This window comes from Podarcis bocagei (assembly GCF_964188305.1).
Source record: "Podarcis bocagei genome assembly, chromosome: 15".
NCBI classification, from domain to species: domain Eukaryota; kingdom Metazoa; phylum Chordata; class Lepidosauria; order Squamata; family Lacertidae; genus Podarcis; species Podarcis bocagei.
The window spans coordinates 31,602,313-31,628,494 of record NC_138141.1 but is presented as its reverse complement, the minus strand read 5'-3'; the positions used below and the strand labels follow the sequence as shown (position 1 = coordinate 31,628,494).

General features: G+C 46.8%; 1 protein-coding gene across 3 annotated transcripts in view; it reads left to right on the top strand.

Annotated features, from left to right (window-relative positions):
- The window catches only part of RNF43 (ring finger protein 43), a 49,862-nt gene that overhangs the window by 3,253 nt on the left and 20,427 nt on the right, over nt 1-26,182 (top strand). The window lies entirely within an intron of this gene.

Here is a 26,182-nt window from a genome sequence, read left to right as displayed (position 1 = left end):
AGAGCTGTGTTCTGAAGTGATGGCCATGTATCTTCTGACCACGAGTTTCTACGATGACTCAGAAACTTCAGTCATGGGTCCTCTTGTTTTGGTCATGAGAGAGAGAGCTGCAAGAAGGGGCTTCTTGCAAATGGGAAAACCCAACGCCCCTCGTTGTGAAGCCCAGTCTATTGTGATGGAGCACAGCTGCTGCTCTGCGTTCGTGTGCCATCTTGCCTCGCAACCTGTGACTCACCTCGCAGGGTCCTCACATGACTTGAGTTCATTGTTGTCAAGGCAAGTAGTACAAAGCCCAGCCGATGCCCTGTAGTTTACAAAATCCAGTTCAGAACCCTTAATGAGTTGGAAGCTGCCGACAGTGGTTGAATTTAGCTGGGCTGAAACCAAAATTGTAAGTGAGTTGGAGCAGTTGCGTTGGATTGCACTGGTTTGAGGGGGCTACTTGGGAGACAGAGAAGAAACAAAAAGTGGCAGATTTATTGGGTGGTTTATGAATGCCCATGTGAACACAAGAAGATAAGAAGAGCCTGCTGGATCAGGACAATGGCCCATCTGGTCCAGCATCCTGTTCTTACAGTGGCTGACCAGATGCCTGTGGGAAATGCACAAACATAAGAGCACTCCTGTGGCTCAATGGATCAAATTGTTGAGGTCCAGGAGTTGAGGGATTAAGAATGCAACTGCCCACTAACATGTGAGAGAACACGAGTCTTCTCTTGGGTTCCTGTGTCTTCTCTTGGTGGTGTTGGTAGAACATCCATCTTGCATGTGGAAGGTCCTTGCTTCTTATATTCCTAGCATCTCCATCACAAAGGATCTGACGTGAGTAGAGCTAAGAGCCCTGTCTGTGACTCAGAGAACCTCTGCCAGTCAAAGTAGAAAATGTTAAGCAAGTTGGACCAATTTTTCAATGCAGCACCAGGCAGCTTCATATGATTAAAGGAACATGTACTTGTTTGGGGCAGGCCTATTTAAATGTGGAAGAGCCTTGCTCCATTGCTGACATCACTTATTAAAGGATCTCAGGTAACAGGCTGGGAAAGACCTCTCTCTGCATGAGATCCTGGCTGCCAGTCAGAGTAAGTGATACTGGCTGCAAGGAGCAGCAGCACAAGGCAGCTTCATACATTGCATTGGATTTATTTACTTTTCAGCAATGTTCACTAGATGTCTGATGCTGACATCAGTCAATTATCACAGCTTAGATGCTAGTAGTGATAAAGTTGGCTCTGGATACTTGTTCAGAGAGTTTGGGGCAAATGATTACCTTCTGGAGATGCAGAATGTTATCTCGCAGAGCGGAATGAGATGGTTCTGGAATAGAACATCTCTGATAATTGCAAACGAGAATAAGGCTGCCTCCTGCACACTTCCAGAGCAAAAGAATGTCCCGTCAGCTTGATCTGACTATCTCAATCTTTTTTAGAATCCTAGAACTGCAGAATTGGAAGGGACCCCAAGGGTCAGTTAGTCCAACCCCCTACAATGCAGGGATTACAGCCAAAGAATCCATGCAAGAGTAATATTAATATTACTCATAGTTCTTGTATCCCACCTTATTTTGTCCAAGGCTCTCGGAGAAACCTATATGGCATACACAGTAATTTAGCTTATTTTATCTTCAGAACAACCCTATGATATACATTATTACTGAGAGATAATAAATGGCCCAAGGTCCCCTATTATTTATTTATTTTCATGCCACCGATATGCTTGAAAGTCCAAGAGGACCAGTCCCTGCCTGATGAAGGAACGTAGAGGAATTTGACAACAGGGGAAGTGAAGGCAGGGAAAGAATGTGCAATTATTCCATTTATTTCTTAGATTTATTTCCTGCAACTTTCTCCAACATGTATGCATATTAAGGCTTGGTGACAGACTAAGTTACAATATAGCATGGTTGTGCGGAAGACTTCCTAGAAAAGTTGGGTATTAAGGGGGAATTTGAAGGAAGTGAGAGATGGCAGCATCCATGCGTTGTGGGGGAGCAGGTCCAAGCAAAGGAGAAAAGATGGGGTCATATGAGAGAGCTGTGGGTCCCACCCATCATGTGGCTGATTCAAGGCCCATATTTATTTATTTATTCAGTCTGTGGCACCAAGTACACCACACCAGCTTTCAAACATCTTGTCATGAGCTGAAAGGCCCCTACTGGGACCCAGTGCTGAAGAGAGCATGATTCTGCAACTGTTATTTGTGCCTTTCATAACTAACAGGTTAGGGTTGCTGCTATGCGTTCTGTGTGGAACTGCCTTTAAAAATGGCAGTGGCTCTCATAATGATGGTCAACAGCCACAATTGCATTCTGTGTGTTCAGTATGAATTGTTTATTGTTGTTGGTGCTGCAGGCAAATTTAATAAAAACTTTTTTTAAAGAATAAGCTGCCAGAATGTTATCTGAGCCTGTCATATGGAGCCTACAATTTAGAGGGCTGGCTTTAGCCTTTGGAGCCGCCAGACGCAAAGTGGGCTATATTGCCCCTTCCGGAGGGGGCAGTGTGATTCCCTAGCGGACTTGAATTAACTAAACTACATAGTGTTAACTGGATTTTGAATATGCGTGCATTGAATTGCTGCCGTTTCACGTTTTACTGTGTTTATTCTCTTCCTTAGTGTGTCATGCAAACTGCTATTCTGAATAATTCTTTTTATGTGCCTCATCCACATATATCGATTTCATACCACTTTAACAGTCATGGTTTCCCCAAGGAATCCTGGGAACTGTAGTTTGTTATGGGTGCTAGAAACTGTGAAGTGACTCCCATCTCTCTCCCAGGACTATAATTCCCAGAGTTCCCTGGGAAGAGGGATTGACTGTTAAACCAGTTTGGCATGGATGTGCCCTATAGTGTGTGGTAAGGGGCATTGTGGATGAGTGTATGGAACCAAGAAGACAGTGCCCCCCCCAAAATTGGGAACCATGGATTTAGAAATCTACTCTGAGTGGGACTAACATTAGATACAACCCATAAGCTTTCCCATTGTTGGCACTGGCATTATGCAACACTCTCCCAAGGGACACCAGTCTCCATCACTGTTCACCTTCTGGCTGGCAATAAAAATCCAGTTATTCATTGAGGACAGGGAGGCATTGAGATAGGACAGGCTGATTGTGAGTAGCTTCCTTTTGACCCATCTGTTGGCTGCTGCTATTCGTTATTCCTGCTGTGTTGATTTGACCTCCTGCCCGTTATAAATTGCTTTATAATCTTTTTATTGTGGTAGTCCACCCCGGGAGGTCTTTCATTTGGAAAGTGTTTGAAGTCAATAAACAACAAGGAACTTGGGAGCCCACAGTAATACCTGGAGGCCAATTGCCCCAAATAACTTCTAGGTCAAAAGCTCAAAATCTGGCAGCTACACATCTGGTAAGGCCACCTCTGAATCCATTGTCTAAGCAAGGCAAGGACTCAGTGGTGACTGTTTTTTTTAGGGTAGTGGCACCTCTCAGCACCTCTCTTCTGCATGCGTCCAGGACTTTAAACAGGCTGATACCTTCTGTGCATCCTTAGAATCTAACAGGGCCATTGCTGGCTGCACCACATGTACCAGCAATCTTCACTAATTATTTTTGAGTGGATGCAACCTGAAGCACTTCCGACATCTTCAAGGGCAATCCAATAGCAAGCGCATTGCAGCAGTCCATCCTAAAAACTTACACATTATGTTGCACAGATCTGTTTCAAGGGACAAGCACTTGATCTTCTGAGGGATCCTTTCCACACTGGGGGTGGGAAGGGAAGCTGCCATTCAGACATCCTGTCTGAATGGCAAAAGATGCACAAATCCAGGGCAGAACCTGCCAGGTTGAGCTTCTGCGACATCTGCTCAATGACAGAACAGTGTTTTAGAAAATCAAAAGTCGGTTTAGGTTAAGGGGATGGATGCCCATGCAGCTTGGGGAAAGGATTGGTTCTGAGTTATAATTGAAGGTGTGGGCAACATGGAGTAATGCCTTGACTCTCATATTTAGGAGGGTAAAGGAGCGGAAATCAAGGATAGTGTAAATGCAAAAGGCTGATATGAGATGAAGCAGGCCAGGAACCAAAGGAGGGGGGAGCCCTCCGCACATAGGTCTGCCACTCTAAGCCCCAATCCAGTGCCAGAGGGTCTATGTGGAGAGACTGAGGTGTGTAGCACTGTAAACCTGGGGTTTGCCTGGTCAGGTGAGGGAGCGGGGTGGGGGGCGGACTTGCTTGTCATCCTCCACTGGACTTGCTCTGTGTGCTGTGAGCAGGAAGGAGCATGACGCTGGGAGGGCATCAAAGGAAACAAGCAGGAGGTGAGGGGGTTAGAAAGGGGCTCAGTTTCAAGCCAGAGTTCTCAAAGTGAGTTTGGTAGTGCTTAAACCCCCGCCCTGCCCAATAATTGCATTTTAATCTGGGTTGGTGATGGTCCCATGTAACACTAGATCGGACGAGTGGGGGGTGGGAGAGGCTATGTGATGCCTAAACCCCGATTGTGGCCATGATTCAGAAGAGAACCCAATCCCATCCCATCCCCCGCTTTTAATTTCACAAATGCCAGCCCCATTGTCCTAAATAGTTTTGGATTAAGAGTGCTTAACCAGATAGGAAGCTTCCAAGACTGGAGGCTCACTTCCTCCTTACATTAATGCAACCTGAGAGCGAATTAGAAACCTACAAAGGTTTAAACTCAAATCACTCCCAGCTTGGCTTTTGCATGCATATATTCACATATATTTTACATATATAGATTGCGTACTCTAAAGAGCCTCAATGCTACAGTAACCTCAGGAAAAAACAACAACTTTCTGCCACAGTCTTAACCTAGTGTTTTCATTTTAACCCCTTTGAACTCTCTCATTTTCTCTCAGTACCGCATTTCATTTCCATACCCCATCTCTGTTGACCCCCTTGCATGCTGTAACGTTTGCATTCTCCATCTTCCGGTAGCCTCTTTTTTTCTTCAGTCAGGTTTTCTTGTTGTCTTTCTTTTTCGTAATCCCCATCTCTTTCCCTTCCCTGCCTTCGCATCTTTCCCCTCCTCCTTGCACAGTTCTGCGGCAGAAGCACACAAGCCTTTCACTCTCCCAGCAAGTCACACTGTAGGAAGGCTAGGGTGTCTTGTATGGCAGGTTGGTTGGTTGGTTGCATTTGGCTGAAAATATTTAGTTCCACTTCACTTCTAAATCCAGGGACAGGAAAGCACTATTTCTCCATTTTGGCTGCAAAAAGTAGGTGCCTTACCTGGTCAGACCTTGCTTAATTAAGTGATATTATTCTAGAGGATTTGTTCTGGACTAACCACTGCTTTTTCTTTTCTTTTTTTTTTCAATGGGAAAGAGAGTGAAACTTCATCCGGATCAACATTCCTTTGCAATATCTATAGCTGTGAAGGAAGTGGCCTGTTCACTGCGCTCTTGAATTTAGCAAGAAATTTAAGCGCCTAGTGAACACCCAGCTTCCTTCATGGCTATAGATATACCACCTGCTTGCTTTCAAGAAAATAACACAAGCAAGACAGGGTGACGCCTGATTGAAATTTGCAAAATTCAGGTGGTGCATGGGGACTGCATTGCCACAAGTTTCACATTTGGAACTTTCCCCTCTCTTTGCAGCTGTAATATACATTTCAGTCTCTCAGTTGTGCTCCATCTTGAAACATGTAGATATGATGAGCTCTCAGCATGTACCTGTATTTCTACCACCACAGAGGAATGATTGGTGACTTGTGAGGCATGTTCACAGTTCACGCACAACAACCCCAAGACCTGTCCAGCACCCTGTTTGTGAGCTAAGGGTGTGCCCTAGAACTGCTCACATCCCCATAATTCTTTGCAACGTATAAGGGCTCAAACGCAAAGCTCATTGGCAGCTGAAAACATTTTGACAGTTTTTCCTGAAGGCAGGAGGACTGATCTCTAACACCAGGGCAATAAGCAGGGCTGCTATATGTTCTCCTGGTTGGCATTGGCGCGGAGAGAGAAAAGTGTAGGATGTAGAATTGGGTACGTAAACTTGCTTTCATTTTGTTAAAGGTTCTAGTCCTCATGGGTGCAAAACTCCATATTTGGGAGGATGATATTTAGCACTGGGGAGCACTGGATGCAGTGACCAAATTCGGGGGTGGGTGGATGTGACAATTGTCTTAGTACAGGAAATCTCACTGAATTTGGGAGTGAGGAGGCAAGTAAGAGACACCATACATTTTTTGCATTTTAAACGTTCATCGGCATTCATTTCCTGCATAGTCCATATCCATTGTGCTAAGCATCCAGTTCCTTTGATGATCCGTGTGTGTCGTGAGTTGACATTCCTGCTACCTGATAAGATCACCCCTAGTTTCTTAACTCATGAAAAGATTGGTTAACCACAGCCCCATGACTGGTTTAGCATGAAAAGCTACCCTTCAGAGGCTCCTAGCTGTAGGAGGAGAGCAGCAGTGAACATGGTACGTTTGGGTGAACTCAAGTCTCTGGGTACCTGGCAGCTTCTTGCTCCAGAACTGATGAATGAACTTCCCCAGAGGCTGAGTACAGGTGTTAAACAGCACCAGGGACAAGATCTTATCTTGCGGTGGTAAAATAATTCCTAGGGGCACAGCAGCAGTTGCCCAACACTGCCTTTGAGGACCGAAACCCTCAGGTAGGAACAGAAGGGAGTGCTCAGCAGTTTCCCAATATCCTTTGAGATTGTTCAGGATGAGTTGATGGTCAGCATCAATCACTATTAAGGGAGGCCAGGAGAATAATCAGATTAACATTCCCCTCCAGACACTGGTCGTTGCCTGGGGACAGCAGCGTGGGTCCAGGGGTCCACGTTTATCTTTTTATTTATTTCATAAAATTTATACACTGCATGACTGTAGAAAACAGCCTCAAAGTGGTTTATAGAGAGAATAAAACAGTAAAATTATCAGTAAAAGCAACTCTTTAAAACATTCAAAAGATAAAATAAGCAAAAAACTAGAAACAGATCAAAACATACATACACAATCTATGTATCTGGGGAGACTTGCCTAAACAAAAATGTTCTTAGCAAGAGCCAAAAAGACTACAGTGAAGGCGCCTGTCTGGTATCAAGAGGCAGGGAGTTCCTGAGTATTTCTTATAAATACTCTTATTTCTTATAAATGCAGAATGGGTATGACGTGGCACCTGCAGCATTGCTTGTTTAGCCTCAGAAAATGGGATCCCTTCTTTCAAAGAAGACTTTAAACTGCCTCCACACCTTCACCTCCACACACTTAGCTGCCTTGCCTACAAATGGTTACACGAGTTAGTTGAGAGTTCCCTACAAGAACTGGAATGAATATACCTGGGGCTGAAGATCCTGCCCAGCCTCCCGACTCATCCCAGTGAAGCCAAGAGCAGAGGCCTCAAAATTGGTGTCTGGCCAATCCTGAACCGTGACTGATGCCTGTTGTGACACCCAAAATGGACACTTTAATTTGCTGGTGAAGAAGACCTGTCCTTCTCCATCTCTCTGTCTTGCACACACTCATGCACTAGGGAAATAATCGTCCACTACAATAGTTGTTGTTGTAAAACAGGGGTAAAGGTAAAAGTACCCCTGACAGTTAATTCCAGTCATGGACGATTCTGGGGTTGCGTGCTCATCTCACTCTATAGGCTGAGGGAGACGGCGTTTGTCCGCAGACAGCTTCTGGGTCATGTGGCCAGCATGGCAAGCCAAAGCAGCACACGGAAACGCTGTTTACCTTACTTTCCCGCCGGAGCGGTACCTATTTATCTACTTGCACTCTGATGTGCTTTCGAACTGCCAGGTGGGCAGGAGCTGGGACCGAACAACGGGAGCTCACTCCGTCGTGGGGATTCGAACCACCGACCTACTGATCGGCAAGCCCTAGGCTCTGTGGTTTAGACCACAGCGCAACCCACATCCCTTTGCCCCCCCCCCCCCCGGAAATTGGTTCAGCTGGGAATGCCTTTTAATGCAACGCTACGCAATTTGCACTTTCTGAAGTGATAGACGAGCCAATTTTTAGCCTGGAGAAGAGAAGAAAAGACTGAGAAGTGATAGGATAGCCATCTTCAAATATCTAAAGGGCTGTCCCAAGGAAGATGGAGCAAGCTTGTTGGTTTTTTGCTGCTCCAGAGGGAAGGACCCAGAACCAATGAATTCAAATGACAAAAAAGGAGATTCTAGCTCAACAGCTGGAACTTCCTGACAGTAAGAGCTGTTTGACAGTGGAACGGTTTCCCTCGGAAGTTTGTGGGAGGTTTTTAAATAGAGGTTGGATGGCCATTTGTCAGGGATTCCTTGCTTGTGATTCCTGCAGTGCAGCAGGTTGGGCTAGGCTACTAGCCATGATGGGTATGCTCTGCCTGGAGCTGGAGGCAGTGATGCATCTGAAAACCAGTTGCTGCAAACCAAAGGAGGCGGGAGAGCTCTTGTGCTCAAATCTTGCTTGTGGGTTTCTCATTGGAGTATCTGGTTGGCTAATGTGAGAACAGGATGCTGAACTAGATGGGCCACAGGCCTCATCCAGGAGGCCCTTTTCCTGTGTTCTCATATTAGCATGGCCATATGATGCTCTGGAACAGAAGGGAGCACAGCCATGGCAGCTGAGGGGAGTTGTAGTCCAACACATCTGGAAGCCTGCAGACACCAGGCTACAATTGACCACTGCTTCTTATGAAATCTCCTTTTGCCCGATACTGAAATACATCCCAATTGCCCCGAACATGACACAGGCCATAAACTTTCAAATGGGTATCTTTGGCTTCCCTTGTCCACATTTCCTTACTGCTGATTTGTATAATTATTAACAAATCAGTGGGCTTTGGGGCACAAAGTGCAATTGGCCTATGGGGAAAGTGCTTTGAAATGATGCCGCCGTGAGGCCAGACCCTCCATTCTCCGGCACACGCACACAATATATTTATAACGATTGTATACGATTAACAGTCATGGTTTCCACCAAAGAATTCTGGGAACTGTAGTTTTTTGAGGGCTGGGAATTGTTGGACACTCCTATATCCTTCACAGAGCTACAATTCCCAGAGTTCCATGGGGAGACGGATTGACTGCTAGACCAGATTAAGTCTGCGGTGTGGATCTTCCCTGATATGAATGTATTTGGCATGAGTGCAGCAATCGCTGGCAAACATCCTTTAGCTTACATAATAACTATGGATGCAAGGCATTGCGGCGGCTGATAGGCCACTTAAAAGCATACAGAAAAGCAGGTGAGATGTCCCTACCCTCCCAAGTTAAAGGTGTGCAATTGCAGAACGTTTCCCTTGAGCTTATTTCTTATTCTATTTATTGCATTTATACCCCATCTTTTTCTCTAAGGAGCTTGAGGTGGTGTACATTGCTCCCCTCCACATTAAATCCCCACAACAACCCTGTGAGGTAGGCTAGGCTGAGAGGCAGTGACAGGCCCCCGAGGTCACCCAGTGAGTTTTTGTAGCCGAGTGGAGATGGGAACCCTGATGTCCTAGGGCCTACTATGCCACACTGACACTGAGCTATGGGAACAAAGCACTTTCTTGGTCTCTTGAGAGAGATGCAAAGCACAGTGGGAAGCTCCTGTTCATTTTACTGGGGAGGCCTTTCCATCAGATTGTCCCCAAAGTGACTGGGTTAGAGAACAGAAGAGGAAAGGGAAATGTGGCTTTCTTATGCTTGCATTCTGCCCCGCACCCTCCCACTCCATAAAAACCAGGTGTACACACACACACACACACACTGTACACTATGAGCTCTTATCTTAGTTTTTCCAACAGTACTACAAGAGTAAACATGGAGCTCTGTTTCCACCTCTTGCTTCCCTTCGCTGTTCAAAGCTGCAAAAGACTCAGCCTTGGATCTCAACTGTGCCTGAGCATGTATCCCAAACAGGCCTCTAGGCTGTTGTTGTTATCATCCTCATCATTAACATAAGAAGAGTTCGCTGGATCAGGCCAGTGGCCCATCTAGTCCAGCATCCTGTTCTCACAGTGGCTGACCCCAGATGCCTCTTCCTAGGAAAGCTGCAAGCAGGACCAGAGCCCAAGAGCACTCTCCGCTCCTGTGGTTTCTAGCCATCCATAGCTCTCTCCTCCATGAATTTGTCTAATCCTCTTTAAAAGCCATCCAAGTCGGTGGCCATCTTTGCCTCCTGTGGGAGCGAGTTCCACAGTTTAACTCTGCACTGTGTGGATACGTAATTGTTGCTGCTGCTGTTATATTTATTTATAACTCACCTTTTCCCCATGGCGGCTTACAAAACAACCCAGATAAAATGCAAAAAGCTAAAAAGCACATAAAAGATAACCACTTGGTTCTAACTCTAGTAGAATTAAAAAAGCAAATATATTAAAGTGCAGATAATTAAAACAGCCCAGCACTAATTAAAAGCCCTTTCCTTAAAAAACAACAACCAGTCAGTTTCCAAAGGCCTATCGGAACAAAACTGTTCTTCACCTGCCAGTAGAAGGACAGCAGGGAGGCACACAGTCTGGTTTCTCTAGGGAGAGAGTGCCAGAGTCTGGGAGCAGCCACCGAGAAGGCCCTCTCCTGCAACTCCACCAAGTGTGCCTGGGGGCAGGCGTCTCTCAACTCACAAAAAAGCAGCCTTTTTATGTTATTATTTTATTCTTATATTTATATCCCAAGGAGCTCAAGGGGGGCACATGTGCCTTTCCCCCTTCCCGTTTTATTCTCACAACAACCGGGTGAGGTAGGTTAGGCTGAGAGGCAGTGGCTGCCCCAAGGCCACCCAGTGAGCTATATGGCTGAGTGGGGATTTGAACCCAGATCTCCTAGTCCAACACTAACCACTATAGCACACTGGCTCTTGATGTGAGGATCGAACCTTAGGTGGCATCAAGGTTCTTTTTATTTGTGCACCCCACAGAAGAGTCTTGATAACAACTGTATAACAACCATATCTGCTGCACACTAGGGTTGCCATATTTCAATCTTTTTTTGGCGAAGTTTTTGAGCTTTTTTGTTTTTGGCAAAATCGCAAAAAAAAATAAGAATGCTGTTTTTGAGCTATTTCTATGAAAAATTGGCAAAAACGACAAAAACGACATGGGCTCCCATACATCTGGATTTCCCCGGATATTTGTTTTGGCCAATTTCTGCCCGGATACTGCTGCCAACTGCAGTATTTTGAATATGTCCAGGAAATTCCGGACATATAGCAACCCTACACACACACACCACACCCTGCCTGGTGCTTTCTGTGCATTTTAGACTACAGCTCCAAATTCTAGGACTGATAGGAGTCGTAGTCCAAGATATCTGGAGGGCACTAGCTTGGGGAAGACTGGCAAATGGAAATGTGGCAAGAGTTGTTGTTTTGCCGAGTTTTGTGCTTCATGTGCAGATAGCCATTTATAAAATTACTCATGGCATGGAGAAATTTGATGGAGAACACTAGAACACCGCTGGTAGACATCCAGTGAAGCTGAATGTTGAAAGATTCAGGGCAGATGAAAAAGGAAGCACTTTTTCATGCAGCTCATAGTTAAACTGTGGAACTCCCTCCCCCTGGAGTCAGTGATGTTCACCAACTTGGATGGCTTTAAAAGAAGATTAGGCAAATTCATGGAAGAGAGGGCTATTGAAGGCTACTAGCCATGATGGCTCAGCTCTGCCTCCACAGTTTGAGGCAGCAATGTAGAGTTGGAAGGGACCACGAGGGTCGTCTATAGCTCAGCCCCCTGCAATGCAGGAATCTTTTGCCCAATGTGTTGCTCAAACCCATGACTCTGAGATTAAGAGACTCACACTCGATACCAACTGGGCTATCCTTGCTCTGATGTTCTTAAGGTAGCAGATGCAAAGGAGTCTCAAGCTACAGATTTAAGAGATTAAAAAATGGAAACGTTGAGAATTCCTAATGCTTGCTTGCTACTTTGGAAGCAAAGGCAGGTGAGCAGGAACTCCCAGATCGGCAGAGGAATCCAGGAAGATTTATAGAAGCATCCCTTGGTGCAGAACATGAGAGCGAGTTTTAAAAGGATGGTGCCGCTGCCGCCGCTGTTACGAAAACATGAACAGGCACGCACAAATATTCCTCACATTTTTCTTCTCCCTCTAACAATTATTTCTTTTTCTTTTTCTTTTTTTAAAAAAGGCACAGGGTCTCCAAATTAGATTTCCATCTTCTTTGAAGTTCCCAGAGATGCTTTCTTGCTAGGAACATGCTTGAGGTTGGAAGGTCAGCGAGGAGGGGACCGCAGGGACTGCTTAAGAGAGCTGGGGAGGGCAGGTCAAGAGTGTTTTCTGCATCTTGGGCTGCGACCCTAAACACTCACGGGTTGGGAGAGAGAACCTTGTAGAGTTCAGCAAGACTCACTTGCATGTTAAGACGCATAGGGTCCTCCTGGGCACGGGATTATAAACACAGAGAACACAGCTGGATCAAGCCAATGGCCTCTCTGGTCCAGCATCCTGTTCTCACAGTGGCTGACCAGATGCCTCTTTTGGGAAACCCTCAAGGAAGAGCACCAGAGCCCTCTCTCCTCCAGCAACTGGTGTTCGGAAGCATTACTGCCTCTGACTATGGAGACAGACCAGAGCCAGGATGGCTAGTAGCCATTGACAGCATTACCCTCCATGAATTGGTCCAATCCTCCTTTTCAGCCATCCGAGTTGGTGTCCGTCACTGTCTCCTGTGGGAGCGAGTGCCATAGTTTTAACTACGCACTGTGTAAAGAGGAATATCCTTTTATCTGTCCAGAATCTCCCAATGTTCATTTTTACTGGATGCCCCTGACGTCTAGCCACTGGTGCATGATGAATTTTTTCATAAGGGGAACATTTAGGGCCACAGGCGCAAGCTCATGAGGGCGATCAGAGGGGGTGACATCATATGTGTGAGTATTGCCCTCCCTTCCTAAGCTGGGCAGAAGCTTCCCAGGCTTTGGGAAGGGGACTAGCCTAGTCCCCCCCCCAGTCCACTGACCACACATTGCTGCGGTCTAGCACTATGAGAGAGGGAGAAAAACTTTCTTTCTGCATCACCTAGTCCTGGGCATATATAATCATCCTCATGAGCATGAAGCATAAGAGCACAAGAAGAGCTTTGCTGGATCAGGCCAGTGGCCCATCTAGTCCAGCATCCTGTTCTCACAGAGGCCAACCAGATGCCCCACTGGAAAATCTGTATGCAGGACTCAGGCACCAGAGCCTTCTCTCCTCCTGTGGTTTCCAGCAACTGGTATTCAGAAGCATCACTGTCTCCAGCTCACATCTCAGTGCAGGATCCACAATATACTGATGAGCTGCAACCTCCTTAGCTTTAATACCTCCAGGGAAGGAGAGCCCACCTCCCTAGAGTTGGTCCTGCTGCTGGACAGGTTTCAATGTTAAGAAATGCCTCCAGATGTTTAGCTGCTTTCTTCCTCTTTGCAGTTCCCCCCAAATGCTCCCAGCCATGTAGCAACAGAGAGCAAGCCTGATCCATCTTCTGTTTGACCAAAATCCATCAGATACTTAAAGGTCCTTATTATCCCATCATAGCCATATCTTCTCCAGGTCTTTTGGTTTCCAGACTCCATACCTTCCTGGACACCCTCAACTGGGTGTGCTGCAGTTTAGGTGTGTCAGGTGCTGCCCTAGGCTGAGTTAGACCGTTGGTCCATCTACTTCAGTGTTGTCTGTACTGACGGGCAACAATGGCTGTGCAGGGTTTCAGACTGGGGGTATTCCCTGCCCTCCCTGGAGATAACCAGTCAATTAAGCTTTCATAGAATCATCGAGTTGGAGGTGACCCTGAGGTCAACCCCCTGGTCCAACCCCCTGCAATGCAAGAATATGCAGCCGTCCCATATGGGAATCAAACCTGCAGTCTTGGCATTATCAGCACCATGCTCTAGTCTAACCAACTGAGCTATGCCAGAGATTGAACTTGGAAACCTTGTGCATGCAGAGGAGATGCTCTCCCGGTACAGCCCTTCCTCTAAAACCAGCCTAAGGCTCCAGTCCTCATTGTTATGAATAAAGCTCTGGTTTAAATAGGAGTCTAGGAAGCTGATCTATATGGAATCAGATCATTGGGGTCCATTCAGCTCAGTATATGCTAAGAGGGGGGACATTCCCAGCCTTCCTGGAGATGCCTGGAATTGAACCTGGATGTAAAAACAGATGCTCTGTCACTAAGATACAGCCTTGTCCCTGTGTATAAAGCAAGGGCTGTGGTTTGGAAGAAAGGGCTGGTTTAAGCAGGAATATGGGAAGCTGCCTAATATCGAGTCAGGGCATTGGTTGATTGAACCCAGTATTGTCTACACAGACTGGCAGCAGCTCTCCAGGATTTCAGACAGGGAGGGAATCTCAACCCTAGCAGGTGATGCTGTTGGAGACCTTCTGGATGCAAAGCAGGTGTTCTTCCACCTTCCCCAACAGTCTGCCAACTTCCTTAAAGAACCGGGCGTCATACTTCAGATGCCTCCTGAGCAGGTCACCCTCCTTTGCAGAAAATAGACTGCATCCAAAAGCAATAGTTGGAATCTGTGCTGTGCCTGCACAGGTGGAAATAAAGGGCAGCTAAAATGATCAGAGGCTTGGACCGGAGCAATTCCTCTGCCAAGGAAGGTTGCAGCATTTGGTAATGTGGAAGAGAGGATGACACAGGTGTATAAAATAGTGCCCAGTGTGAAGGAAACTTGGGAGATTTTTCTCCCTTGTAATGCTAGAACTTTGGGTCGTTTGCAGAAATTGCCCCACACAAGATGATGAGGGGCTGGGATTACTGCATTGGAGGGGGTTGGGCTAGATGACCCTTGGAGCCCCTTCCAACTCCACAATTCTATGATGCTTTTAAAAGGGGATGGCAGATTCATGGAGGAGAAGGAGGCAATGCCTCCTGGGAAGTGCAAGGGTGCTGGATTTGATGGAGGGCATAACAAATTAAATAACGGAAGTCCAAGAACTGGGCTTCACATCGATTTCACAGGTGGCTGGCAACTCTGATTTTGTTGTGGCTTATTGTAAGAAGGGACTTGTCTACTAGAACCCGTTTAATCCCATGTGTGAAGTTTGCTGGGAACGTAAAAACAAGAGCACAAGAGCCTTCTGAACCAAGACAATGACCCATCTAGTTCAGCATCCTCTTTTCACATTAGCCACCGAGATGCCTCTTCTGGGAAACCCCGCAAGCAGGATTCCAGCAGAAGAGCCCTCTTCCCTCCTGAAGTTTCCAGCAACTGGCATTCAGAAACATCACTGCCTCCTACTATGGAGGCATGAAGGGGAGAGTTGCTCCTACAGTCTATTCCTGCTTGCAGGTTCCCCACTGGGGCATCTTGTCGGCCACTGTGCGAAGATGTTGGGCTTAATGGGCCACCGGCCTGATCCAGCAGGCTCTTCTTCTGTTCTTAAGAAGGGACTCATTTTGATTAATGTCTGCAGGAGACTTTGTGGATATATAAGTTATAATTAGGAAAAATTTAATAATTATTCATAAAGGAAACAGCTTATAAGAAGTAAAGAAGGAGGCCAGATACAGGATAAAGGAAGTCTTTTATTTGGTTGGTTGTATGTTATGTTTATTGAATTTCTGTATTGGGGGGTGGGGTGTTTATGTTATGTTGTAGATAAAATTTCCATTAAAAATTATTATTATTTTTTTAAAAAGGGACACGCGAGGTCTTGGATTGGTCCCAGGGCTCATACTCCCAAAGAGTAAAGCAAAGGTGCAAACAACCAATAATTTGAGCACGTGCAGAGTGCCTCTCCCTCTGATGCTGAATTGGCACATGTGGGATTAAGGGCAACAGGGTGTGATTGGCAGGGTGTGGCGGTGATGACGGCTACTGGCTTAGACAGCTTTGAAACGGGGATTAGACAAATGCATCAAGGAGGAGGAGGAAGAGGAGAGGTCCATCGCCAGGTAATTAGGTTGCGTAGAACTTCCATGTTCAGGAGCAGTCTAGCTCCAAATATATCACACAAGGCAAGGCGGGTGCCTTCATGCCCTGGAGAGCCCTCTGGTTGGCCACTGATGCAGCTGGCCTCTGTGGGCCACCATCCAATCTCCCTTGTGGTTTTTTTGATCCCTGGAGAGCGAGTGCAACATCTCTGCCCCCCACCCCAGGCTCCCCCTGGGTGTGTGCTGGGCCCTTCCTTCATCAGGGCTGGGGAGAGAGAGAGAGACATTCCAATCCCTTCCTTTGCCTATAAAACCATTTCTTTTGTCGGTGGGAAATTTTTGCAGGGTGTGATCACCCAGGCAAAATAAAGAGCTCCTTTGAAGTGCGGGCAAGTTACTTAGTGAGCGCCTGGGGGTGAGAATCAGATTCCTCCCTCTCTGGAGCAGGGCAGGCCTGTCTGTACAAGCTGGAAGGCGAAGAGCAGCGAGCGAATGGCCCACAGCGAAAGGAGAGAGAGAGAGAGAGAGAGAGGGAGAAGCCTGCCAAGAGTGAGCTAGCAGGGTTTCCAGTGTGTGTGAGAGAGCACATCAGCGCACCTGCCCCCGGACTCCTTTAAGAGACCCTTCCCTGCCTGGAATCATAGAGCTGCAGAATTGGACAGGACCCAAAGGGTCATCGCCCTGTCTCAGCCAGCCTCTCCGCTAGCTGCTGTTGTCCAGGCTTAAAATTTGTGGTGAATCGCTGTAGGAGCTTTGTCAAAGGGGTGTCTCAAGAGGCAACCCAAGAAGAGCCACAAGCAGAGCTCACAAGTGGGGGGGGGGGTGAAGGCCGCCACCTTCCCTTGCTGCATGTGATATTCAGAGCTAGACTGCCCCTCACATGGAGGTTCTGCTGGAGCATGATAATCTTATGATAAAGCTCTCCTCCTCCATGCATTTGTCTAGTCTCAGGTTGCTTGGAGAAGCCCTGTGCAGTGCCAGAGGACCATCAGAAGAGTCCCGTGCAGCTGGATCAGGGCAAAGGTGGGGGGGGGCATGTAGTCCAGCGACCAATCAGGTGCCCTGTTGGGAAACCCACAAGCAGGACCCGAGTGCAGCAGCGCTCTCCCTGCTTGCGATTCCCAGCAACTGACACGATTTAGAAGCCCAGGACACGGGCATTGCTGCTAGAAGCTAGCCATGGATTTGCTTTATTATCTGCCATGAAATTGTCTAATTGGCTTTTAAAGCCGTCCAAGCTGGTGGCCTTCGTGTGGGAGCAAAGGATACCATGGTTTCAACTATGTGCTGTGCAGAGAAGCACTTTTCTTTTGTCTGTCCTCCTCCTCCTCCTCCTCCTCCTCCTCCTCCTCCTCCTCCTCCTCCTCCTCCTTCTTCAGACTTTTTAGTTTGGAGAAAAGGCGAGGAAGAGGCCACACAGTAGAAATGTATAAAATTATGTGGCATGCAGACAGGAGCTAGAGGAAAGCTTTTTCTCCCTCTCTCACAACACTAGAACTTGTGCATACACAATGAAGCTGAATGTTGGAAGTTTCAGATCAAATTAAAAAAAGGACTTTTTCACGCAGCACAGAGTTAAATTGTGGAACTCCCTCCCACAGGAGGCAGTGATGGCCACCAACTTGGATGGCTTTAAAAAAGGTTTGGGCAGATTCATGGATAAGGCTGTCTTTGGTGACTGGCTCTGCTCTGCCTCCACGGTTGGTGGAAGTCATGCCACTGAATACCAGTTGCTGGAAATAGGAGGGGAGAGTGCTCTTGCGTTCGAATCCTGATTTCTAGTTTACTTATTTCGTAAAATGTATATATTGCTTGAGTGGTTGGCCACTGTGGGAACAGCATGCTGGACTAGATGGACCATGGGCCTGATCCAGAAGGCCCTTCATAGAATCATAGAGTTGGAAGGGACCCTGAGAATCATCTAGTCCAACCCCCTGCAATGCAGGATTATACAGTTGTCCCATACAGGGATCGAACCTGCAACCTTGGCGTTATCAGAACCACGCTCTAACCAACTGAGCTCTTTGACTTCTTAAGTTCTTGTGTTCTTAAGTTTTGCTGTTATTTATTAATTTTATCGGTCGCTTTTCTTGCTACCGCAACTCAACACATGCAAAATAACACATGCATATATTAAAACCAGCATTAAAAATAAAAAAAACCCAGTCTAAACGACACACACAAACACACATTAAAAAACAAAATTCAAACCCATGTAAAAACATCATGGATAGTTTAAAGCCCAAAGGCCTGATGAAAAAGGAATGTTTTCACCTGGGGCCTAAAGATATGGAGCAATGGTGCCCAGTGAACCTCCCTGGGCAGAGCATTCCGCAAGTGGGGAGCCACAACTGAAAAGGCCCTGTTCTTTTGGAACCCCTCCTCCATTGAGTTCTAGAATTTTTAGGGGGTGGGGAAATCTCCCTAATTTGATAATTTACACTGACCCATTTTGTATGCCTCCCTTACTTGCCTTTTATCTAAACTAAAAAACAAAACTCCACTTGTAGTGACTATTCCTTGGAGGGAAGTTGCTTCAGTCCCATAGAAGTATAGAATTGTTGAGCTGAAAGGAACCCCAAGCATCATCTAGTCCAGCCCCCTGCAAGACAGTTCCATTTACTGGGCGCTCAACTAGGTTTCCAGTGTTGGGTTTTTAATCCATGTTTACATGGGCTTATCCCAAATTCAGGTTTATCCTGTCCTTTGTTATAAGGATACACCCGTTTGATGCTGATCTTTCTCAAGCCCAGCTGGATCCGCCCCAAAAGGGGCCCATCCAGTCCAGCAATCCTGTTCTCCCCGTGGCCAATCAGATGCCTCACTGGGAAACCCACAAGTAGGACCCGAGAGCAACAGCAACTCTCCTCCATGTGGTTTCCAGCAACTGGTATTCAGAAGCATCACTGCCTCTGACCCATCTAGGTCGGTGGCCATCCTTGTCTCCTGTGGAAGTGAGTTCCACAGTTTTAACAGTGGGTTAAGAACTTAATTCGTTCTGGAGGTCTGTTCTTAACCTGAGGTACCACTTTAGCTAATGGGGCCTCCTGCTGCTGCTGCACCGCCAGAGCACGATTTCTGTTCTCATCCTGAAGCAAAGTTCTTAACCCGAGGTACTATTTCTGCGTTAGCGGAGTCTGTAACCTGAAGCATATGTAACCTGAAGTGTATGTAACTTGAGGTACCACTGTACTTGGTTACCACTCTTCCGGTGATTCCAACTAAACAACAGGAAGAACTTTCTGATGGCAAGAGAGGTTTAACAGTGGGACAGGCTCCCTTGGAAAATGGCGGACTCTGCCTTTAAGCAGAGGTTAATCTGCCAGGGATCCTGTAGCTGTGATCCCTGCATTGCAGGGGGTTGGGCTAGAGGACCTTTGGGGGGGTCCCTCTCAACTCCATGATTTGACGAGGTCCCCAGTGGCAACTGGGCGCTCCTTTCCACCTCCTGCCTAGGCGCCCCAGTCTCTGCCAAATCCCGCCAGATGCCCATCCCAGGCTGGGACTTCTCCCTGGGCCTCTGGAAAGAGAGCAAGAAAAAGACAGAGTGCCAGCCACTGGCTCCTCCCCGAGCCCAGGCGGCTTCTCTCTGAGGTGTGTTGGACGGGCTCCAGGCAAGCATCGAAAGGCTCTTTAATAATATCTGACGGCCGGGTAAGAATTCGGGCAGGCGGCCAAAGCACACAGAGCTTGTAATCGTTAACTCGGTCTGTAAACAGTTCAAAACGGCACTGCAGAGGCCATCAGTTATTACATGAGCCAGGCGGCTTTTCATCTCTCCCGCTCAGCCAGGCAGGCTCATGGCTCCCTCCCCCCTTTTCCTTTTTTGTTGCTCCTGCCTCCCTGCCGCAATGGCTGTGGGACCTGCTAGCAGGGGTGGCGGGCAGCTCCCAGGTAGGCCCAGCCAGACAAAGGAGCTCCAACTCCAAACGGCTCACCTTCAAAGCTGCGCCGAGCCGAGGGCGAGTTCTGAACCCGGTGGCGGGCCTAGAGGAAGCAGGCAGGGCCCCTGGTGCTGAATCAGGCCCTCAGGGTCCATGTGGCTCAGTGTTGCCAGCACCAGCTGGCAGCAGCTCTCCAGGATTTGAGAGGCAGGGTTCTCTCCCATCCCTACACTACCTGAAGTGAGCCAGTGTGGTTTTTGTGGTTAGAGTCTTGGACTAAGGCCCAGGAGAGACCAGGGTTCAAATCCCCACTCGGCCATGAAGCTCACTTCCTGACAAGTTTGTTGTGGAGTGACAGAACCACATATGCCCCTTTGAGCTCCTTGGAGGAGAAGGTGCGATATATACCCACCCTGGAAGAATGGCAGATGAAGGTGATGGACTACATGGAACTGGCGGAAATGACTGGCAGAATCCGAGACCAGGGAGAAGAGTCGGTGGAAGAAGATTGGAAGAAATTTAAAGACTATCTACAGAAATATTGTAAAATTAATGAATGTTAGAATGATGTTGGATAGAAATTAAGTGGTTTTCAGCTGTAATACTATAAGGGAATATGAAAAATGGATTATTAATAGGCAAAAATTTAACGTTGCAATATTTTAAGATCAATGATTAGGATAAACAAAGAGGGTAAGGATTTGCTGAACCAACAAACTGAACTGGAATACAAAAAAGGGAGGCGTGAGGAGGTCCGGGAAATAAGCTAATGAAAAATAAGTAATGGAAAGAATGAGTTGTTTTTAACCATTTTTATTTTTATTTTCTTATTAGTTTTTTATTTTTACTTTGTAATACTTTGAAAATTTTAATAAATATCTTATAAAAAAAAAGAGAAGGTGGGATATAAACACAATAATTTTTTTTTAAAAAGATGCTGCCAGGGTTTGAACTGCATGCCTTAAATGGCTGCTGAGACTTAGCTCCAGCACCTATTTTCAGTGACTATGTTCAAACCTGGAACTCATTATTCTTGTTAATTCCATCCATTGTATGCTATTATTGTTGTAGTTATTGCTACCGTAATCATCCTGGAACTTGGTTACTTTCCTGATTAATCCCCCCAATGAAATATCCTAAAAATTCGTACTAAGCTCATTCCACAGGTTCAAGCATTGCAAACATTTCTGCTGGCCAGGTGGAAGGACTTCCCCTCAGCCCATCCCCAAGTACTGTACACAGTTCTGGGGATTCTCCTGACCACGCCCTTGAGCTGATTGGGGAAACCCCTTGCCCCAGTGGGACTCGTTGCATGGGCTTACGGTGCTCTCCACCATTTGCGAAAGGACCGGAGCCCCGGAAACCCTATAGAGCTGGAAGAGGGATTAAGAAAGAGCGTCACTTTTCTAATTTCCTCCTTCAGCCCTTATCTAACAAGCCTTTTTAATGAGAGATCTTTCCCAGTCCGCATCTGTCCTGGGATTGTTGCGATATGTCGCCATCGCTTTATCTTTTGTGTGTTTGCCAACCTAGGCTCCTTCTGGAGGAAAGGAGGGATACAAATTTGAATAATCATTTTCTTGAAGGAAGAAAATGGGAACCACCTTCACCATTTCATCACCAAGGAGGAAGTGTGTGGAAGTGACGGTGGGGGCTCAGAGGCCTTGCAAGCATCAGGGAAATACCTCAATGATGTCCTTGTGCCCATGGGAGGCAGAGTGAGGACCCCTGCCTCAGACCCTGCCCAATAACATGGCTCAGACTCTGCCTAATAACCTGCCCAACAGCTTGCCTCAGACCCTGCCTAATAACCTATGGTTACAGCCTCCTTTAGCCATCCTTCCTCCATCTTTAGCATTTTGATGTCCTGATTCTTTTCACTTACTGACATGTTACTGATTGACCTCCCCGGCCCAATCCTGTGGGCTTCAGTGCCAAAGTGGCCGCTGAAAATATCAGATGGAATTTGTCCCCTCATAGTACCACTGGATTTTGATTTTGACATAGTTCCCCCGACCCGTTGTCCAGCCTCAAGCATGCCCTCTCAACCTCAGTTTCCCCTCCGTGAAAATGGGCACTCTCAGCTCCGAAGTGCATTCTGTATCTGGAAGGGTGAACCTCGAAAAACTCAGTCTCTGTGAATTCTGATGCAATCTGATCAGATTTGGACTAATGTGAAAATCGGGATGTCATTTCCTTTTCACACGCCTGCAAATGTTGTAATAATAATAGTAATAACAATGCATTTTTACTGTTAGCTGCTCTGGGTTCTCATGAGTGTATCTTGTAATTACCTTTTCACACTTCTGCAAATTTGGCATTATGATTATTATTAGTAGTAATAATGCTGCACTTTTACTATTAACCACTCTGGCCTCACATAAGCCGAAGGGAGAGGAAAAATAAACTATTATAATTCCTTTTACTCAGTCAGCCCTTCCTCTCATGAGAGCCCAGGGCGGCTAGCAGTAAAAAATGTGTCATTAAAACAAAAGTAGAATATACATTAAGAATCTGCATTGCATTATTCAAATGGGATAATTCCTATTCAGCCCATGTGTGAAAATGCCCTTTTAAAACACATTTAAAGTGTGTATGTTAGGGTGAAATACATTTAGGAAGGCATATACTGAGATAAAATACATAAATATGGGTTGAAACACATACCGTATTTTTCGCTCTATAAGACGCACCAGACCACAAGACGCACCTAGCTTTTGGAGGAGGAAAACAAGAAAAAAAAATCTGAATCTCAGAAGCCAGAACAGCAAGAGGGATCACTGCGCAGTGAAAGCAGCAATCCCTCTTGCTGTTCTGGCTTCTGGGATAGCTGCGTAGCCTGTATTCGCTCCATAAGACACACACACATTTCCCTTTACTTTTTAGGAGAGAAAAAGTGAGTCTTATAGAGCAAAAAATACGGTATTTCAATATAGATTTCTGTGCAGATTTTATTTGTTAAAATGCAGAAATGGAACAGGAGAGGGAGCAATTTTTTTATGAGCACATTTAGAAACGAGAGCCAGCGTGGCACAGTGGTTGGACCAGACCAGGGAGAGACCAGGGTTCAAATCCCTCCCTCAGCCACAAAGCTCACTGGGTGACCTTGGAGGCCAGTCAGCCTGCTTCACAGGGTTGTTGTGAGGCTAAACATGAGGACGAGGACATTGTTCACCACCTTAATCTCATCAGAGGCTTATTGCATATAAATGCAGTAAGTAAATAAATAAATAAATGGATACGAAGGAGTCCTGCTGGTTCAGGCCAATGGCCCATCTACCCCAGCATCTTGCTGTTATAGCTGCCTCTCCCACCAAGGGGTGCCAACTTACCCCCCACATTGAGGGGGCACGGCATCACGTGACTGGTTCTGCCCCCACCCGCTGCACCAGCAATCTCCCGGCAACAGCAGGGGGTAGGAAACGTGGAGCGTGATCTTCACCCTCCATGCCACCCTTGCCCAGCGCATGAGCGCTCTCTTGGCATTGGCGGGGCATGATGGCCCCCTCAATATTGGGGGGGGGGAGCTCAACCCCCCTTGCCCACAAATATTGAGGGGGCTGAAGCCCCTTCCACCCCCTATAGTTGGCACCCCTGGGCCTGCCAGATGCCTATGGGAAACCTGCAAGCAGGATCCGAACATCAGAGCCCTCTCCCCTTCTGCGGTTTCCAGCTACTGCAATTCAGAAGCGTTGCTGCCTCTGATTGTGGAGCCATCCATAGCCGCCTCCTCCTGCCTTGGTGTTTACGCAGCCTGGGTCCAGCCCCTTCATGTCGCAGATTGCATCCCCGCTGGGAGTGAAGATAAGCTGTCCACTCGGAAGAGCTCCTCTATAAAAGCTTGTGCCAGTTTCCCCTTAACCAACCACTGAGCGAGGCGGGAGAGGAGAGCGGTGCTATCAGGCTTCCAGTGGAAGAGAGATATCCCTTGATCCTTTGCCAAGGTCCTGGAAGCAGGTGCGAGCTCACCTTTGGTCTAACAGACAAGGCGGCCCAGGAAAGCAGATGTGAGGCAGATGGCTCCTGCCTCCTGCATTCATTCATTCATTCATTGAGAGCATTTATACCCTGCTCCTAAAAGTCTTCGAGAGCAACTGACGTACAGTAAAAACAAGAGTCCCTACTCTGCAGGCTTACAATCTAAAAAATAAATAAACACATGGCACACGAGGGAAGAGGGACAAGGAGGGAAGAGGAAAAATCAAAACCTGGGCACTGATTTCTAAATAGCTGCTATAATGTCTAGCTGGCATAGTTTGGGGGCCAGGAGGTGCCTGATGGGAGCTGTGTCTCCAGCATAGTTGATGGAGTGGGTCTCTTGTTTCCCATCTCTCCCACTGAGGCAGCAAGATGGACTGACTTCCCCCAGGTGACAGGTGCGGGAGAGGAGGTCTGATGAGACTGGCATCTTCTGCAAATATTTGGGGCTTGGGGGGAGGTGACCGATGGAGCACCCTTTCTCCCCACCTATTTCTTCTTGGTTTTGTTTCCTTTCCGGACTCCGGATACCCTAGTGAAGACAGAATTGACTGATCGATGGATTGCATTGATTGATTGATTGATTGATTGATTGATTGATAGACTGGCTGTGGTGTTGGTTTTCTGGATCCACCCCCCTAAGCAAATTCAGGGAATTTGTATTGGGGGGGGGATTTCCCCTGCTCTAGCCAGCAATCTAAATTAGCGCGTTTATTTTACTTGCGTTTAGTAAACAAAGGGAGAACCTTTGAACGTGGCCACACTTGCCTCAGATTGAATTTGCAGCTGGCATTTTGCAAATGGTTGCTAAAGAACTTGTGAAATGGAAAATTTTCCGTGGAAAAAAATAAAGGGCTGGGAAGAGGTTCCATTTCGGAAAAGTTTCTGCCCTATATTACTACATTACTGGATACCTGTATCCGTTCCACCTTGAAGGGGCTCGGCAACCTATGTACATACTGAACATTTTGCATTTCCAACCCCTCACCCCAAAAACGAGTAGAGTTGTAATGATCATAGGAGCAAATCTCCCACCCCAAGTAGCCCATGCCCTAGAGATCAGGGGGGCAGTTTTGGTGCAATGGTACAACATCTCAGCAGCCCTGGGTCTTTCGGACAACTTGGATTCTGGACCCAGCTCTCCTTCCACAGGGCAAGTAAATTACTTTCAGGGTTGTTGTTTTACAATCAGTCTTAAAATTTGTGAAATAAATTAGTAAGTGCACTTTGGGATGAACTTGCAAGCCCTGAGGTGCTTAGTCAAAGCCATCTCTGTCCAAGGAAGAATGGGACAAGAAATTCCAAAGTGTCCATTATGAGCACTTGGGATAAACTTGCACAACCAATGGCTTCGAGTTGCAAGAAAGGAGATTCCAACTAAACACCAGGAAGAATTTTTTGACAGTCAGAGCTGTTCGACAGTGGAATGGTCTCCCTCGGGAGATTGTGGACTCTCCTTCCTTGGAGGTTTCTAAGCAGAGGTTGGATGGCCATCTGTCAGGGGTGCTTTAGTTGCAATTCCTGCATTGCAAGGGGGTTGGACTAGATGACCCTTGGTGCTAATTCTACAATTCTATGATTCTAACCTGAGGTGCTTAGTCAAAACCATAACCATGAGATGAAGTCGTCCTTGTCGTCTGGGTGGGTGGGTGACTTGCAAACAGTTACCTCATCTGCAGTAAGAATTCTCTATGTGGGCTCTGTCAAGAAAATTCCCGTAAACTGGATTATTTTGCTCATTTATTAAAAAATATTTGTGTTCCGCCCTTCATCCATTACTAGGATCAGTTAAACTGGAAGTGAGTTCACTCTTTTTCTCCCTCAGGCTTTTGATGATGACCAACTGTTACCAGATGGTGTTTGGATTTGCAGCAGCAGTTTCCCCCTATAAGAGTGGTTTGGATGCCCTGCCCTCAGAGGCGGATGGAAACCATAGAATCATAGAATTGTAGGGACCCCAGGGGATGCCCTCAAGGCAGAAATTGCTACTAAATAATCCCTGGCAGATAGCCATGCAACTGCTTCAAAATCTTCAATACAAGAGTATCCACCACCTTCTTAGGTAGCCCATTCCACTGTCGAACGGCTCCTACCGTCAGAAAGATCTTCCTGATAAACAGTCAGAATCTCCCTTCTTGTCATTTGAACCCATTGGTTCAGGCCCTCCCCTCTGGAGCAGCGTGAAACAGCCTGCCTCCATCTTCTGTGGGACAGCCATTTTAATATTTGAAGATGGCTATCTTATCATATCAAACCGAGCTGTTCCTGGGAGAAAGCTGAGGATCGAGTCCTGGTTTCGCTATGGAATGAAGAGGTGAAACAGGCAGTCAACACAATTGCCCCTCAGCACCCTCTGCAGCGTGGTGAAAGCCCAAGCGGCAAATTTGGTATTATGGAGAGCTCTGGGCGATGAAGCAAGTGGCTCAAGTTGTGCTCCAAAGCTGACCAAACACTGATTAGCACACATAAACCGTGCCTGCCATGTGACAGTGCAGGCTGTGAAAATGGCTCATTTTGTGGCT